The 16,020-nt window shown below is 39.8% G+C and overlaps 1 pseudogene; it reads right to left on the bottom strand.

The window, feature by feature from the left end:
- Positions 1-7,203: 7,203 nt before the first annotated feature.
- On the bottom strand, positions 7,204-12,342 carry LOC118657943 (annotated as a pseudogene).
- Between the last annotated feature and the right edge of the window lie 3,678 nt (positions 12,343-16,020).

The following is a 16,020-nucleotide window of genomic DNA, read 5'->3' as shown; positions in this document are numbered from 1 at the left end:
GTTTGTCTTAAGTCTCATTTCAGATTTTATAATGGCACTAGAGGCCCAATGCACGAAATTCATGCAAGGGACTCGGCCTTCACAGCCCCGGCTGCCTTAACCCTCACAGCCCTGGCTTCATCTGGAAGGTCATCTGGAAGGTCATCCAGACGGTCGTTCTGCTGTTCAGTCTAATTACCATATTAGCTCTTTATTATATAGAATGATTTAATTTAAGAGTGGTCATGCCCTAGCCGATTTGGCTCAATGGACAGAGAGTCGGCTTGCGAACTGAAGGGTCCCCAGTTCGATTCCAGTCAAGTGCACATGCCTGGGTTGCAGGCTCAATACCCAGCGGGAATGTGGGAGGCAGCTGATCAATGATTCTCTCTCATCATTGATGTTTCTATCTCTCTCTCCCTCTTCCTTCCTCTCTTAAATCAATAAAAATATTTTTAAAAGAGTGGTCTTGATACCATGAGATATGGAAAAGAAAATGGGTATGAAGCAGAAATAAATATACAGTATTAAAGTAAGGAAGCAATAAAATAAGATGAATGGTTAGGGCAGGACTACTTCAAATAAAAATAAAGGTCTTACTACAGAGTTTGGAAAGGTAATATATTTGAGTTTGAATCCTGCATTCTACATTTTATATTTAAAGGAGTTACATTCCAGATTTTAGTATTCTAAACTGACAACAAACATGAAAAATCTAATTTTGAAATTAAAATCAAAAGGAGACTACTGTTTTTGAATTGATTCTTGAATGGGATAGAAATCTAAGAAGATTTCAGAACTGAAATGGAGTGCTCAGCTTCTTGATGAAGCTTGACAGCAAAAGAAAATTAATTGTGAGTGAAAATATACTTTGTAGGAATATTTAAATTATTAAACATAAAAATATTTGTATCACTTCAACCTTGAGTACCTGTTTTTATTTTTAAAATTTTTAAAGTAAAATGTATTTTTATTGACTTCAGAGATGAAGGGAGAGGGAGAGGGAGATAGAAACATCAATGATGAGAGAAAGTCATTGATTGGCTGCCTCCTGCATGCCCCCTACTGGGGATTGAGCCCACAACTCTGGGCATGTGCCCTGACCAAGAGTCAAACCATGACCTCCTGGTTCCTAGGTTGACATTCAACCACTGAGCCACACCGGCTAGGCTATGTCACATCTTCTTTATTCAATTTTCTGTCCAAGGACACTTAGGTTGTTTCCATATCTTGGCTATTGAAGATAATACTGCAGTGAATCTAGGGGTACATATACCTTTATGAATAAGCATCTTCAAATTTTTGGAGTAGATACCCAGAACAGGGGTTTCTAGATCATATGGTAGCTCTATTCTTAATTTTTTGAGGAAATGTTATAGTCTCTGAAGCCTCCAGAAAACATACACACACACACACACACACACACACACACACACACACACACGTGCACACACACACAAAACAACAACAATAACAAAAACACATCCCTGTTGGCCCATGAACTTACACTTTTGACCTCCCGTACAGTGAGAGAAAAATTTGTGTTGTTTTAACCCACATAATTTGTGGTTGTTACAGTAGCAATAGGAAACTCAGACAAGTGAGAAACTCAAACTCAGACAAAGGAGATTCAGAGAGATAGGAATCTGTTCTTGCTCAATGGTTAGAGACTACACTGGACAAATTAGAACTGAATAACACTTCAAATGGTTTTAAGGATTTCATTGGGTTGTGTTAATGGGTTGTGTTCGTCTGTTGCTAAGACCTTAATAATCAAATACTGGTATGTGTGATATACACTTTTGAATGATGAGGGATTTAAAATAGCTATCACGTGGAGTTCAATATGATACTTAAGGGAATCAGTGCATGAAAAATGAGCACATAAGAGTCAGGACATAATAGACATGAAAATGGTGATCAATACTATATTGTGGATGTCTGTGAACATTAGAGTCCAGACAGAGAACTTTGTAAAACAAACAAAAACATCTTTGAAGATGATGAGTGTAGGAAACTAAATATCAAGACCCATTTCATTACCATCATCATATGTCTGGCTCTTAATTTTCTGATTTGTAAACTGAGAATAAAGGTACTTCAGCATGGAAGACATTAAAAGGTTTCATTCTTCTAACAGTAGTGAAAGAATGTGATAGAGACTATTTCTTAAAATGTAAGGGGTATATGGTTTCTCTTGATATCTTTTTAATATGCAGGTTCTGAGTTAGTAGGTTGGAGTGGGGCTCTGAGAATCTGAATTTCTATCAAAGCCCTAGGTAAAACCCGAGAATTATGGTTAAAATACATATCACCAGGCTTTGCCCCTGTAGTGTATATTTCATTGTCTACCCTGAAAACACTGACCCTGCATTTTTAATAGGTATTTCAGGAAATTATTACAGTCCCAAGAGGTTTAGGGATCATTGCACAGGAGCATTTAATCCATATGTTTGACCTACTAATTACTAATCAGGAACAATAAAAATAATTGAGAGCAGTGAAACCTTTATTAATAGACACTAGGCAGTAACTGATCAAACTGTGTGCACACTGAGAAAATTTACTGAGCCTGCAATTTTTTTGTTTTCATTCAGGTCGAAGGAGAAAACTTAATTAAAGCTAGCGACAATGTGAGAGGAAAGCTGTCAGAAAAGCAAAAGAATAACATAACACAGCTGAAGCAAATAGAGGTTGCCACAGCCTTTTAAATGATTTTTAAAATTGAGATATTAAAATTTTGGTAGTTCAGATTTCTGTGTGTATGCATGCACGAGTGTGTGCGTGCGCACACACACACACACTCACTCCCATTCAGTATTTTCAAACATTGATATGTATGGACAAAAGCAAAAATATGCAGCTAACTCTATTTTTTGTCCATGGTGTGTGAAAATACGTACTCACACGTGCTGATTGAACCAATGTCAGAAAACAATTACTTTTATCTGAAAATAATTAGAATTCCAGTGTTTTTTTATTTAGTCTGTTAACAATAATACTCGTTTTTCCTCTTCTTGGTTATAAAAAGAATGCACATCCCCTGTAGTAAACACAAATCTTTAGGGAAGATGGATATTGTTTTATGTCCCCAGGCCCCTCACAGTGCAGTGGTGTTGAGTGAACGACTCATCCTTGGTTAAAATGGCCTTTTTTTCTTCCTGGGGAAGGTTGATATGTGTTTCAAGCTGAAGAGGATAAGTACTTAATAGCACAGTTTTATTTGTGCCCATTATTTTAAAAGTCTCTCTTTTCTATTAGAGCTTAAAAGTGGAATCCTAAAGTGTACTTTTGTTTGGCCTAGGACTTTTCATCCAGAAGTGGCATTTTATAGATTAATCTATACTTTTAAAATATTTTAGAGCCATGCCATTGTCTCTTGAGTGCTTTACTTATATTTAAAAAAAAAAAAAACACAAAAAACTAGCATAAAATCCGCTCCATAAGCATAGGCAATTTCCTGCCGTTACAGTTTGGTCTAGTTCCAGATGCTTTAATGTTTTATAATATCCATCCTGCTGTCCAGGTTGTATCAAAATCGCAAATGGACACAGAGAGATAAATCATTTAAAATGACTGCACCTAAGAGCTCTTCTCCCTAGCTCTCAAACCCCAGCGATTCCAAATATTACAGTATTGGAGTGACTCTCAGGCAAGGAAAGCACATCTTTTATTTAATTATTCTTCATATTATTCTTGGCAACTTGGTAAGGATCAAATGTTATTAGAGCTATATTTAAACTGGAGAATCCATGTCAAAAAGATGAATATCAGTATATTTAAGTAGAAACGGGTGTAAGAGCATCTTAAACACCAGGTAGTGTCCTCAACTAAATCATTCTGCCTTACAAGAAAAGAACATAACTCTATTTAGAGGTATTACAATGCACTAAAAAGTATCTTCCAAGGTATAGTTTTATATTGGAATAATGAAACACTACAAGATATTTTTATGGCACATTTTCTCCTGTATGCAGACAATTATAGATCCCTCTAAACATAACAACAGTCTTTCTGTGACAATGAATAACTTAGGGTTTTTAGCAACTTGAGGATGAAGATGACAGACTATCCATGAGGAATGAAGCAAGGCTACAGCTGTGAGTGGAAAAGTAGCAGTTGTCATTCATATTAACCAGCACACAGGAATATTTATTCATTTTTATGATTTTGACAATATTCATGACTTTGTCTGTGTTTTTGCATTGTTTGTGAAATAACCTAATATTTTTCTTGAATCTTCATGGCTATAGAGTCGCCTTGTTTGACGTTAATGACCTTTGAAAATGTTTATGTTAAACAGGATAGCACAAAAGCCTAGCTGTGTGCACTATGACAGCTTTTAATTTTTTTTTGGGGGGGGGGGTGAAACTGATTAATAAGATTATGTAGGTTTCAATATTTCTATGATATATCACCTGTATATTGCATTGTGTGTTTTCCACCCAAAGTCAAATCTTCCATCACCATATATTTGACCCCCTGTACTTTTTTAAAAACATATTTTTATTGATTTCAGAGAGGAAGGGAAAGGGAGAGAGAGAGAAACATCAATGATGAAAGTGAATCATTGATTGGCTGCCTCCTGCACGCCCCCTACTGGGGATTGAGCCAAAACCCAGGCATGTGCCCTTGATTAGAATCAAAGCTGGGACCTTTCTGTCCTTAGGCCAACACTCTATCCACTGAGCCAAACCTTCTAGGGCTGACTCGCTTTAGTTTTTACTATCCACACCCCCTTCCCTCTGGTAAACACCATACTGTTGTCTGTGTCTATGAGTTTGTTTTTCTTATTTGCTCATTTGTTGATACTCACTTATTTGGATTTAATTTGTTGTTCTTTCCCTGGTTTATTAGATGGGGTAGTAGATAATTTATTTTATTTTTCTTCCCATAATATGTCAATTTAATGTCACAAATTTCTTTGTAACCTCTTAGCTAGAAAAATATTGAAATTTTAAATCTGTATGTGGGCCCTAACTGGTTTGGCCCAGTGGATAGAGTATCAGCCTGCAGACTGAAAGGTCCCAGTTTCGATTCCGGTCAAGGGCATGTACCTTGGTTGCGGGCACATCCCCAGTAGGGGCTGTGCAGGAGGCAGCTGATCGATGTTTCTCTCTCATCGATGTTTCTAAGCCTCTATCCCTCTCCCTTCCTCTCTGTAAAAAAATCAATATAATATATTTAAAAATAAATAAATAAATCTGTATGTTGTATTTTTTTTATAAAGTACAGACTATCTGACAGACTCTAATTAGTGATGTGCAGTTGATATTCTAATATTTCCTAGCTCTTTAAAGATTCTCACCTTTATTCTCCACCTTTTGATTGTAGGCAAGAGCAGACAGAATAGCATAATCCACATTTTTGTGCCATAAAAGTCTCAGACACAGGAACATATTTTCAAATATGATCACAGGGTGATTTTTCACTGAATGCTATAAATTGTGAATGGAGTAATGCTAATTAGAATAATTCTATAGTAGAACTGTAATGTATGACTGTTACGGTGAAAATATAATGAATAATTAAGAATAATAATCAAGATAGTGGGATAATGTTATTAATGTTAATAATGTATTGATATATCTAGAATGTTGAAAACACTATGCATATTCCTTTGGATTATTTTGCTTATTTTTATAGCATCACTTTAAGGTACACACTGTTATTATTCACACTTTCAAATGCTGAAAATGACTTTTAGGATAGTTAGTTTATTTCCAATAAGTATAGAATTCCAAAATAGTCTATTTCAGCTAGCACTCAGGCAGTCTAATCCAGCCGTGGGCAAACTACGGCCCGCAGGCCGGATCCAGCCCGTTTTAAATGAATAAAACTAAAAAAAAAAAAGACCGTACCCTTTTATGTAATGATGTTTACTTTGAATTTATATTAGTTCACACAAACACTCCATCCATGCTTTTGTTCCGGCCCTCCGGTCCAGTTTAAGAACCCATTGTGGCCCTCGAGTCAAAAAGTTTGCCCACCCCTGGAATCCCATGCACCTTTAACATTTTTCTGTACAAATAAAAATGCAGGATCAATCTTTAACCAAGGGAAACACATTTTTATGTCATACATTTTTTAACCTTTCTGGAGCATTTAATGAGATACCTGAGTTTAGTATATTTATTTCCTCTAAAACCATATGAATTGCTCCATTTGTGTGCTCCTGAACAGAAGCTAACTTCAAAGATGGAAAATGAATGAATTAACATACTCACCTTAGGGATAGGAAAGAGCCCATTCTAAGGAAAGAGATTCATGAAGGAAGGAGTCCAAACTATTTAACAAAAAAGTATCCAACTACTTTGAAATGTATTTGAAATTTAACTTTAACCCTTGCTGGAGAATTACCAAACAATACAATGATGTTAAATATCCCTATGAAAAACTCCAGAGCACTTTATCCATGTACTAAATAGTGAAACATAAACCGCTTCTACCTTTGATGCATGTCAGACAATATTTTGGACTTTTGTGCAGAGGTGCCTTAACCCATGGTAAATCTAATGTAGTAGAAGTATCAAAACATTCATACAATGTAGGCCAGTGACGGCGAACCTTTGAGCTCGGCGTGTCAGCATTGTGAAAAACCCTAACTTTACTCTGGTGCCATGTCACATATAGAAATTTTTTGATATTTGCAACCATAGTAAAACAAAGACTTATATTTTTGATATTTAGTTTATATATTTAAATGCCATTTAACAAAGAAAAATCAACCAGAAAAATGAGTTCGCCTGTCACCTCTGACACGTGTGTCATAGGTTCGCCATCACTGATGTAGGGGGCATTTTGCATACATTTATTTGTCAGGACAAGTTTCTTTCATGCAACTCTTAACAATTATTTGAACTTTTTATTTTATTTCTCCAAAGTTGTTTCATACCTCTTACATTTTTATTTAAAAGAAATTAATTGCCACCTTCTGCCATTATTTTTACAATAAGTACTGGTTATATTCTTATATTATTTTTTAAAAAAAGCACTTCTCATCTAATAATTATTTTATTATATTTTCTTTTAAAATGGATTATATTAAATTGCACTGTAAAAAAAAAAAATTCTGAAACTCTGAAAGTCTCATCCCAGAATGTTTAATACAACAAAACTAATAAAAAAAAAAGTTTGAAATATAATGCACAATTATCTAACATGGAGAACACCTCCATTCTTTTTTTTTTTTTTTTACCATATCAAAAGTTCCTATAACTCCTTTCATTTTTCACAAAAGATCTGAATGACTGCAAAGATTTTGTACATCTCATCTTTGGCTGAGGCCAGGTCTACATCTGAGCCCCAGGGACCCAGATCCTATTGGGAATGAAATGTGAGCACAGAAAGCTCATTCCTGTCTTATCTTGGATAGCAGCTTTGCAGTTTTTCTGCTACCTTGAATATTCTAAAGGATTATACTGAAGATGGGATTTTCTCACATGGATATTTGTTCTGCTTTCATCAGACACACTCATATACAAACCAGAGCAACTTTAGAAGTATTGGTTTCCCTTATCGGCCGGCATCTCTATTTTTAGACTCACAGTAATGATGTTTAGAAGTTTTCATTTGTGATAGAAAGGATTTTTCTATTTCTTCTATAGTAAGCTACCTGCAATTCTCTAGTGTTAGTTAAACTTTGTTTAGTGCATTATGAAATAAAATGCAATCAGTTCTAGGAAAAAATATTTTCCTATTTCTTTAAAACAGATTCTGCTGGCAATCTTCCCACTATCAGCAGCAATAACAGTCACAGAAGAAATGTTTTGTCCCAAAGAGCCGAACTTAACTTAATATTTACAGCAGAAAAGGTACAAGAGTTCCAGAAAAAGCTGTACGGCTGCAATATTGTGGTGGAAAACACATAATTGGCTCCCTTGAAAGCCCTATCAGACCACAAATATGAGCTCACATCAAATTGTCCAATTAGGTCAAGATCCAGGGGAGGAAACACTGTCTCAGAGGCATTTTTCTACTAAAAACAAAGTCAGTAAAATAATAATCTTTATTATTATTAACATTGTGAGTCATAACTCCTATGATGGAAGACTTTTTTCTCTTAAAGGTAAGGCAAAAATATATTTAGTTTTTTTTTTCCAAATTGTGTCTGCTAAATATCGGTGAATTTGTTTTATTATAAATTATTTTTTGTGAATCAGCCATGAAGTGTTCATTGCATTATTTTAGCATGAATATGAGTAAAATTTGAGTTCCAGAACATTCAAGACATGCACAGGTATGTCACAACAAAACATTCATTTACTAAAGATTATTTTTATAGAGTTACCCTTTCAGAGTCATATGAAAATAAGCAAATGCTTCTTGCATGATATAGATTTTGGGTGTTTTTTTGTTTGTTTCATTTTATTGGCTGAAAGAGAATATTTATTATTTTTACGTACAGAAAACTCAACAGTGCACCCTGAGCCCAGCTTATTGGCCAGTTCCTTAGCCTTGGCCTTTTCCAGCTTGTCAATGTGAGACACCCACCGACTTTGGACCCAGGACACTGCCTCCCCAGTGGCGGTGGATCAGGTCTTCTTGTGGACAAGATGCCCCAGCCTGGCAATTGGAACCCTCATCTCCTGGCAAAGGGCAGGCAGGGAGACCCCCAGCTCCCTGGGTCCACGTTGTGGGCTATCACCAACAGCTGGGCCTTCTTGCTCCCCACTAGGGTGGTGACCATGTTCATCCCTGCTCGAAGGACAGGTGGCCTCTTGGTTAGACATCCTTTTTGCTGGCAGCTTTTTTCTCAACCTGGGCCAACATTACCTCTGCTTCTTCTCTTGCTTTGTCTCAGGTCTGTACTTGTGTGCCAGCTTCAGCAGAAAGTAGCCAGCTGGTGGTAAAGGCCTGGGTGAACTGGTTAATGGCAGGAGGAACTTTGAGCTGCTCATAGAGACTAGTCCTTTGCTGTTGCAGCCTAATGTGTTGGGGGCCCTAGACAAAGGAGTGAGGTCCCTTTGGGGCTGGATGTCCTCTCCAAGGGTGATTACAGGTGAGCCCCAGGTGGTCAGGGTGGTGGATAACAGCGGGGTTCCAGGTGTTCAGTTGGTGGATTAGAGGTGAGGCCCCAGATGTTCAGGGTGGTGGATTACAGGGGCCCTCAGGTGTTCAGCATGGTTGATTACAGGAGGGCCCCAAGTGATCAGGGTGGTGGATTACAGGGGGGTCCCAGGTGATCAGGGTGGTGGATTACAGGGGGGTCCCAGGTGATCAGGGTGGTGGATTACAGGGGAGGTCTCAGGTTTCCAGCTTGGTGGATTATAGAGGAGGCCCCAGGTGTTCAGGATGGTGGATTATAGAGAGGCCCCAGGTGTTCATCTAGGTTGATTACAGAAGGGCTCCAGGTGGTCAGGGTGGTGGATTGCAGGGGAGGCCCCAGGTGTTCAGCATGGTGATTAGAGGGGAGTTCCAGGTGTTTAGCATGGTGGATTAATGAGGGGTCCTGGGTGCAGCGAGGTTGATTACAGGAGAGCCCCAGGTGGTCTGGGTGGTGGATTACAGTGGAGGCCCCAGGTGTTCAGCCTGGTGAATTGCAGGGGAGGCCCCAGGTGTTCAAGGTGATAGATTATTGGGGAAGCCCCAAATGATCAGTGTGGTGGATTACAGGGGATGCCCAGGTGTTCAACATGATTGATTACAAGGTGCCACACCTGTTCAGTGAGGTTAACTACAAGGGGTCCCAGGTGGTCTGGGTGGTGGATTATAGGGGAGGCCCCAGGTGTTCATGGCAAGGCACAAGGTATTCAGCCCGGTGGATTACAGAGGAGCCCCAGGTGTCCAGCGACATTGATTACAGGGTGACCACAGGTGGTCAGGGTGATAGATTACAGGGGTTCCCAGTTATTCAGCATGATTGATTACTGAGGGGCCACAGGTGGTCAGCGAGGTTGACTACAGAGGGGGCCCAGGTGGTCAAGGTGGTGGATTATAGGGAAGGCCCCATTTGTTTAGCATTGTGTATTACAGGGGAGGCACAGGTGTTCAGCATGGTACATTATGGAGGGCCCCAGGTATTCAGCAATGTTGATTACCTGTTGGGACCAGGCGTTCCCATGTAATCATGGTGGATTACAGGGGAGGACCAGATGTTCTGCCTGGTGGATTACAGGTGACAACCAGGTGTTCGGCATAATGGATTACAGAGGGGCCCCAGGTGTTCAGCGCTGTTTATTACAGGAGGGCCCCAGATGGAAAGGGTGATGGATTACAGTGGTTTTCCAGTGTTCAGCATGATTGATTACAAGGGGCCACAGCTGTTTAGCAAGTTTGACTACAGGGGGAGCCCAGGTGGTCTGGGTGGTGGATTATAGGGAGGCCCCAGGTGTGCATGGTGGTGGATGACTGGGGAGGCACGAGGTGTTCAGTGTAGTGGATTACAGTGGGGCCCCAGGTGTTTAGCGAGGTTGATTATAAGAGGGCCCTGGGTGGAAAGGGTGGTGGATTACAGGTGTTCCCAGGAGTTCAGAATTGTGGATGCCAGAGGAGGCCACAGGTGTTCAGCATGTTGGATTACTGGGGAGGCCTCAAATAGTCAGCATGGTGGATTATAGGGAAGGTCCCATATGTTCAGCCTTGTGTATTATAGGGGAGGTCCAGGTGTTCTGCATGGTACATTACCGGGGCCCCCAGGTGTTCAGTGAAGTTGATTACAGGGGGGCCCCAAGTGTTCAGGGTGGTGGATTACAGGGGTTCCCCGTTATTTAGCGTGATTGATTACAGGGGGACCAGTGTGGTGGATTACAGGTGAGGCACAGGTTTTCTCCCTGAAGGATTAGTGAGGGGACCTGGTGTTCAGCGAGGTTGACTATAGGGGGCCCCAAGTGGTCAGGGTGGTAAACACAGGGGTTCCCAGATATTCAATGTGGTTGATTACAGGGATTCCCAGGTGACCAGGGTGGTGGATTACCGAGAGGCCCCAGGTGTTCTGTAATGTTGATTACTGGGTGGACCCAGGTGTTCAGCATGGTGGATTACAGGATGGCCACAGGTGGTCAGGTTGATGGGTACAGGGGGGTACCCAGGTGTTCAGTATGATTGATTATCGGGTGTACCCAGGTGTTCAGCATGGTGGATTACAGAGGAGGACCAGGTGTTCTGCCTGGTGGATTACAGGTGATGCCCAGGTGTTCAGTGTGGTAGATTACAGACACACCCCAGGTGTCCAGCAAAGTAGATTACAGGGGTGGCCCCAAGTGTTCAGGGTGGTGGATTACATGGGGTTTCCCGTTATTTAGCGTAATTGATTACAGGGGGGCCCCACATGTCCAGACGCACCCCAGGTGTCCAGCAAAGTTGATTACAGGAGGGCCCCAGGTGATCAGGGTGATGGATTACAAGGGTTCCCATGTATTTACCAATGGGCCACAGATGCTCAACCTGATTGATTACATGGCCGGGTGGTCAGGGTGGTGGATTATATGGGAGCCTCCAGGTGCTCAAGGTGGTGGATTACTGGGTGGTCCCAGATGTTCAAGGTGGTGGATGACTGAGAAGGCACCAAGTGTTCAGCATAGTGGATTACAAAGGGGCCCCAGATGGAAAGGGTGGTGGATTATAGTGGTTTCCTGGTGTTCACCATGATTGATTACAAGAGGCCACAGCTGTTCAGCAAGGCTGACTACAGGGGGTCCCAGGTGGTCTGGGTGGTGGATTATAGGGAGGCCCCATGTGTTCAGCCTTGTGTATTACAGGGGAGGCCCAGGTGTTCAGCATGGTACATTACGGGGGGCCCTATGTGTTCAGCGTGGTTGATTACAGGGTGGCCCGACGTGTCCAGCGTGGTGTTCAAGTTGGTGCATTACTGGGGAGACCCCGAATTATCAGCATGGTGGATTACTGGGGAGGACCAAGGTTTTTAGCATGGTGGATTAGAGGAGAGAGCCAAGGTGTTCAGGGTGGTGGATTACAGAGGAGGGCCCAGTTGTTAATCATGATTGATTACCGAGGGTCCACAGGTTGTTCAGCGAGGTTGATTTCAGGGTTGTCCTAGGTGTTCTGCCTGGTGGATTACTGGGGAGGTCCAGGTGTTCTGCCTGGTGGATTACAGAGGTGCCCCAGGTATTCAGCAAAGTTGATTACAGGGGGCCCTAGGTGGATTACAGGGTGGGGTCAGGTCAGGTGTTCAGCATGGTAGGTTACAGGGGAGGCCCAAAGTGTTCAGGGTGGGTGATTGCATGGGTCCCCAGATATTCAGCCTGGTTGATTACAGTGTTGGGCTCAGGTGTTCAGTGGGGCAGATAACATGGGAGGCATTTTATCAAATAGGGGATTGAACACCTTCTTGGCCTCCTGCTTCTTCAGGACAGTAGGGGCCTGAGCCACCTCCTTCCTCTTAGACTTCTTTCTCTTTGGCATCTTGGGTGGTGAGAAGGAAAAGGGATTGTGCAAAATATGTATGCGAACTCCTAGATTTGGTTTTTAAATAATCCAATGAAATTGTTTTTGTGCTTCAAATTGTTTTGTATTAGCTGACTTTAAACTTGTATGGGACTCACACTTACCTCTTAGCCTAGCAGCAGTCTCTAATTCACTTTTGTGCCTGTTAGATGTGCAGAATGCATCATTTCTGGCAGTGCACATAGGCATTTGGCTCTAAGGTTATTGAATCTGATATATCATAGATGCACTTAACTTTTTGGGAATGTCTTTAGATGGAAAACATATGAATAAGTAGCCATTAAATTTAATGGCAAGATAGAATCATCTCATTGCTTTAAAGTATATATGAATGCATATATTACATATATTAATGCATATCTATATATATAAAAGCCTAAGCGACCATTACAACCTAATGACTAAATGACCGAACAACCGGTCGCTATGACGTTCACTGACTACCAGGGGGAAGACGCTCAACTTAGGAGCTGCCCCCTGGTGGTCAGTGCGCTCCTACAGCCAATCTCCCCCAGCCGGCTGGCCAGCCCTGATCAACTCCAATTACGGAGGGTGGGGGGGGGCGGCCAACCTCCTGTGGTCCCTCCCCACAGCCAGCCGTCCCCACTCCTGATGGGCCCCAATGCGGGGGGTGGTGGGGCGACCAGCCAACCTCCGTGGTTTCTCCCCCCAGCCAGCCAGTCCCGATCGGCCCCAATCACTGGCCAGGCTGAGGGACCCCACCCATGCATGAATTCATGCACCAGGCCTCTAGTATTACATAAATATGTACAGATACATTTTTGTTAATCTAAAGTAAAAAAAGCATGTTATTTGAGTAAATAATATATATTTTAATACCACTAAATGCTTAAGTTTTATAATAATATAAATTTCTCAAAACTCTCATTGGACAAATATGGTCCAAGAAGACAGTTATTTCTCAGCATTTGTAATTCTATGGATACTAGAGAGTAGACAAAATGTTTCCTATGTGATTGCAAGAGGCAGTGAATAGCAACAAAAAAATAAGATCACTTCATGGTATTTAAAAGAATCAGAAATGTAAGGATTTTTAAATTACTAAGTACAACATATATTAAATAAACATATGATGTTATGTTAACTTTAGGATATTGGTGGTTTCAATGAATAAGATTCTAAGAGATCTTAAATTGATATTTTGAAATTTTCTTTAAGGATAATATATGCTGTTAAAACTTATTGTGTATCATAAATATTTTTATATGAAAAATGGTTTAAGTTGAAATGGCTTTTTATACAATAATTATTATGTAATTAGCATTTTTAGCCACTGTTAGAATTATTAGGAAGTAACATAGAGATGAATATATGAAAAAGTATAATAAAAACTTATTCATGAGAAATACTATACTTTTAAACTAGGTTAACTAGGGAAATACTATATTTTTAAGCTAGATTGTATTTTGAAAAAATGATTTCTCTAATATGATTTATGTGCTTGCAAGTGGTTTTTATATATTTTTATTGATTTCAGAGAGGAAGGGAAAGGGAAAACGAGATAGAAACATCAATGATAGAGAGAATCATTGATCGGCTGCCTCCTGCACACCCTACAGTGGGATCAAGCCTGCATGTGCACTTGACCAGACCCACAGGCTGATGCTCTATCCACTGAGCCAAACCGGCTAGGGCCAACTGGTTTTTGACATTCAGAAAATAATATATTTTTATGTGTTAATTGTAATTCATTATTTTTATAAGTATAAATTATAATAATATTCAATAATGTCATAATCTAATTTATAATGGCCAGTAACTTTTTACATATACTCATTAAAATTTCTTTTGAAATGTACACTTTGTTGTCAGACTTTGGGAATGTCCACATATGGAGATAGCATATTTTTGTATATGCTATTAAAGTATAACTTGCCACTCTTGTTATACTTCAAAAGTTAAGTTAAAATATCACTACATGAAAGATACAATTTCTTAAGACTATTACATTAAAATTACTATTCTGGAGGAAATCTATTTTGCACCACTCAATTAAATAAGAAAAATACTTGCCGCATAGCTTCAACGTTGGATAATATGAAAAAAGAAATTATGAAATTGAAGGCATTGACCTTTGAGCTTTACTAACCTCCTCATAGAACAGAAAATATAAAGAGCATATTTCTCTGCAGCACATAGATGTGCAGAGAATAGAGTATGTCTGAGATTCTGGGTTGAGTATTTAAAATTGATTTTGACTCTCTAAAATAAATCATTGTTGACAAAATTTATTTTAAAGAGCTGCTTTCTAACCATTCATAAAAATACTAATGTCCTCTTGTTTTAAAGGTTTTATTCCTAGTTTTGTTTGAGAATACAAAAACATTGTTAATTTCAGAAAATAGCATATGACAAGAAGATCAGAACAAAATTTCATTGAAATGTTGGAAGTGTTGAAATGATAATTTTATAGGAAACATTATGATATTTATTCATTTATATATTCTCTGAATATCTTAGATGAGGTCTAAATTGCATATAAAAACCAACAATGATAACAGCAACAGTAATTCAGATTTATTAAGCTCTCTAACTTACATTGCTTTAATAACATTACTCCCTATACTATTTACACTTAGGCCTTAAAACAGAAATTCTGAGAACAGAAAACAGAAGACCACTCATGACCCACTCACTCCCTACTTACAAAGCTCAGACCAGAGACAAAGCTTTATGACCTTATTTACCTCTCCACAGTGGAGAAAATAGTAGAGTCTAGTGCACATATACATTTAGGTGTGCCCTGCATATCAGGTCTTTTGTCAAGACACCATAGATACTCCCTGGGAGTGAAACCTAAGAATGAGGCCCAGTTTCAGCAACACTGAAGGAATTGATCAGACAATCACACTAATACATCCTCAACTCTCTAGCTTTGTATTGTATTGTTTTACACGTGCATTTTTATTTAAGAAAGTTGAAATTGAAGCATTGGATATTAGCCACATCCTTGTGCAGATGACCAACAGGGACAGAGTCCTGAAACGAATGACAGGTATGAAAATAGTGTGCTCATTTATATCATTGGACTCCTAAGATATCTAGGAAATCACCACTCTACACATTTAGCTGCTGTTATAATCTATTGACATTGAGCATTCATCTATATTATAAAAAGCCAGTGGCCCTAAGGCCATAACGCCAGAACAATCAAACAACCGGTCACCATGAAGTGCATGGAGCACCTCTCGGTCCCTCCCCTGTGGCCCATAGGCTCTGATTGCAGCTAGGCTGGTTGCCAGTGGGCAGGTGGGGTGATGGGTGGGTGGGGCTGCAAGCGTGGCAGGGCAGCAGGTGGGGGGGCGAGCCCGTGTGGGTGGGCTGGGCCACGCGATTTTGTGGCTGGGCCTCTAGTGTCTATATAATATTGCAAATTGCTGATTTGAGGGAAATGAAAAAAATTTGTAGGAGTTCAAAGAAATGTGTAAAAAGAATGCTGTAACTTTAGTTTATAAAACAAATAGAACATCGATAATAATAGCAACATTGAGAACCTACTGTACTGGGCAATTACTGTACTTAGTAATTCAATCATTTATATCTCATAATGGAACAGATGCTATCTTATCTCCACTTAAGATATAGTGAAATTGAGGCTTATAAAGTTCATAAGTT

This window comes from Myotis myotis, unplaced genomic scaffold, assembly GCF_014108235.1.
Source record: "Myotis myotis isolate mMyoMyo1 unplaced genomic scaffold, mMyoMyo1.p scaffold_m19_p_6, whole genome shotgun sequence".
In the NCBI taxonomy this organism is placed as follows: domain Eukaryota; kingdom Metazoa; phylum Chordata; class Mammalia; order Chiroptera; family Vespertilionidae; genus Myotis; species Myotis myotis.
The sequence above is the reverse complement of the archived record's forward strand: the minus strand, read 5'-3'. Positions and strand labels throughout refer to the sequence as shown.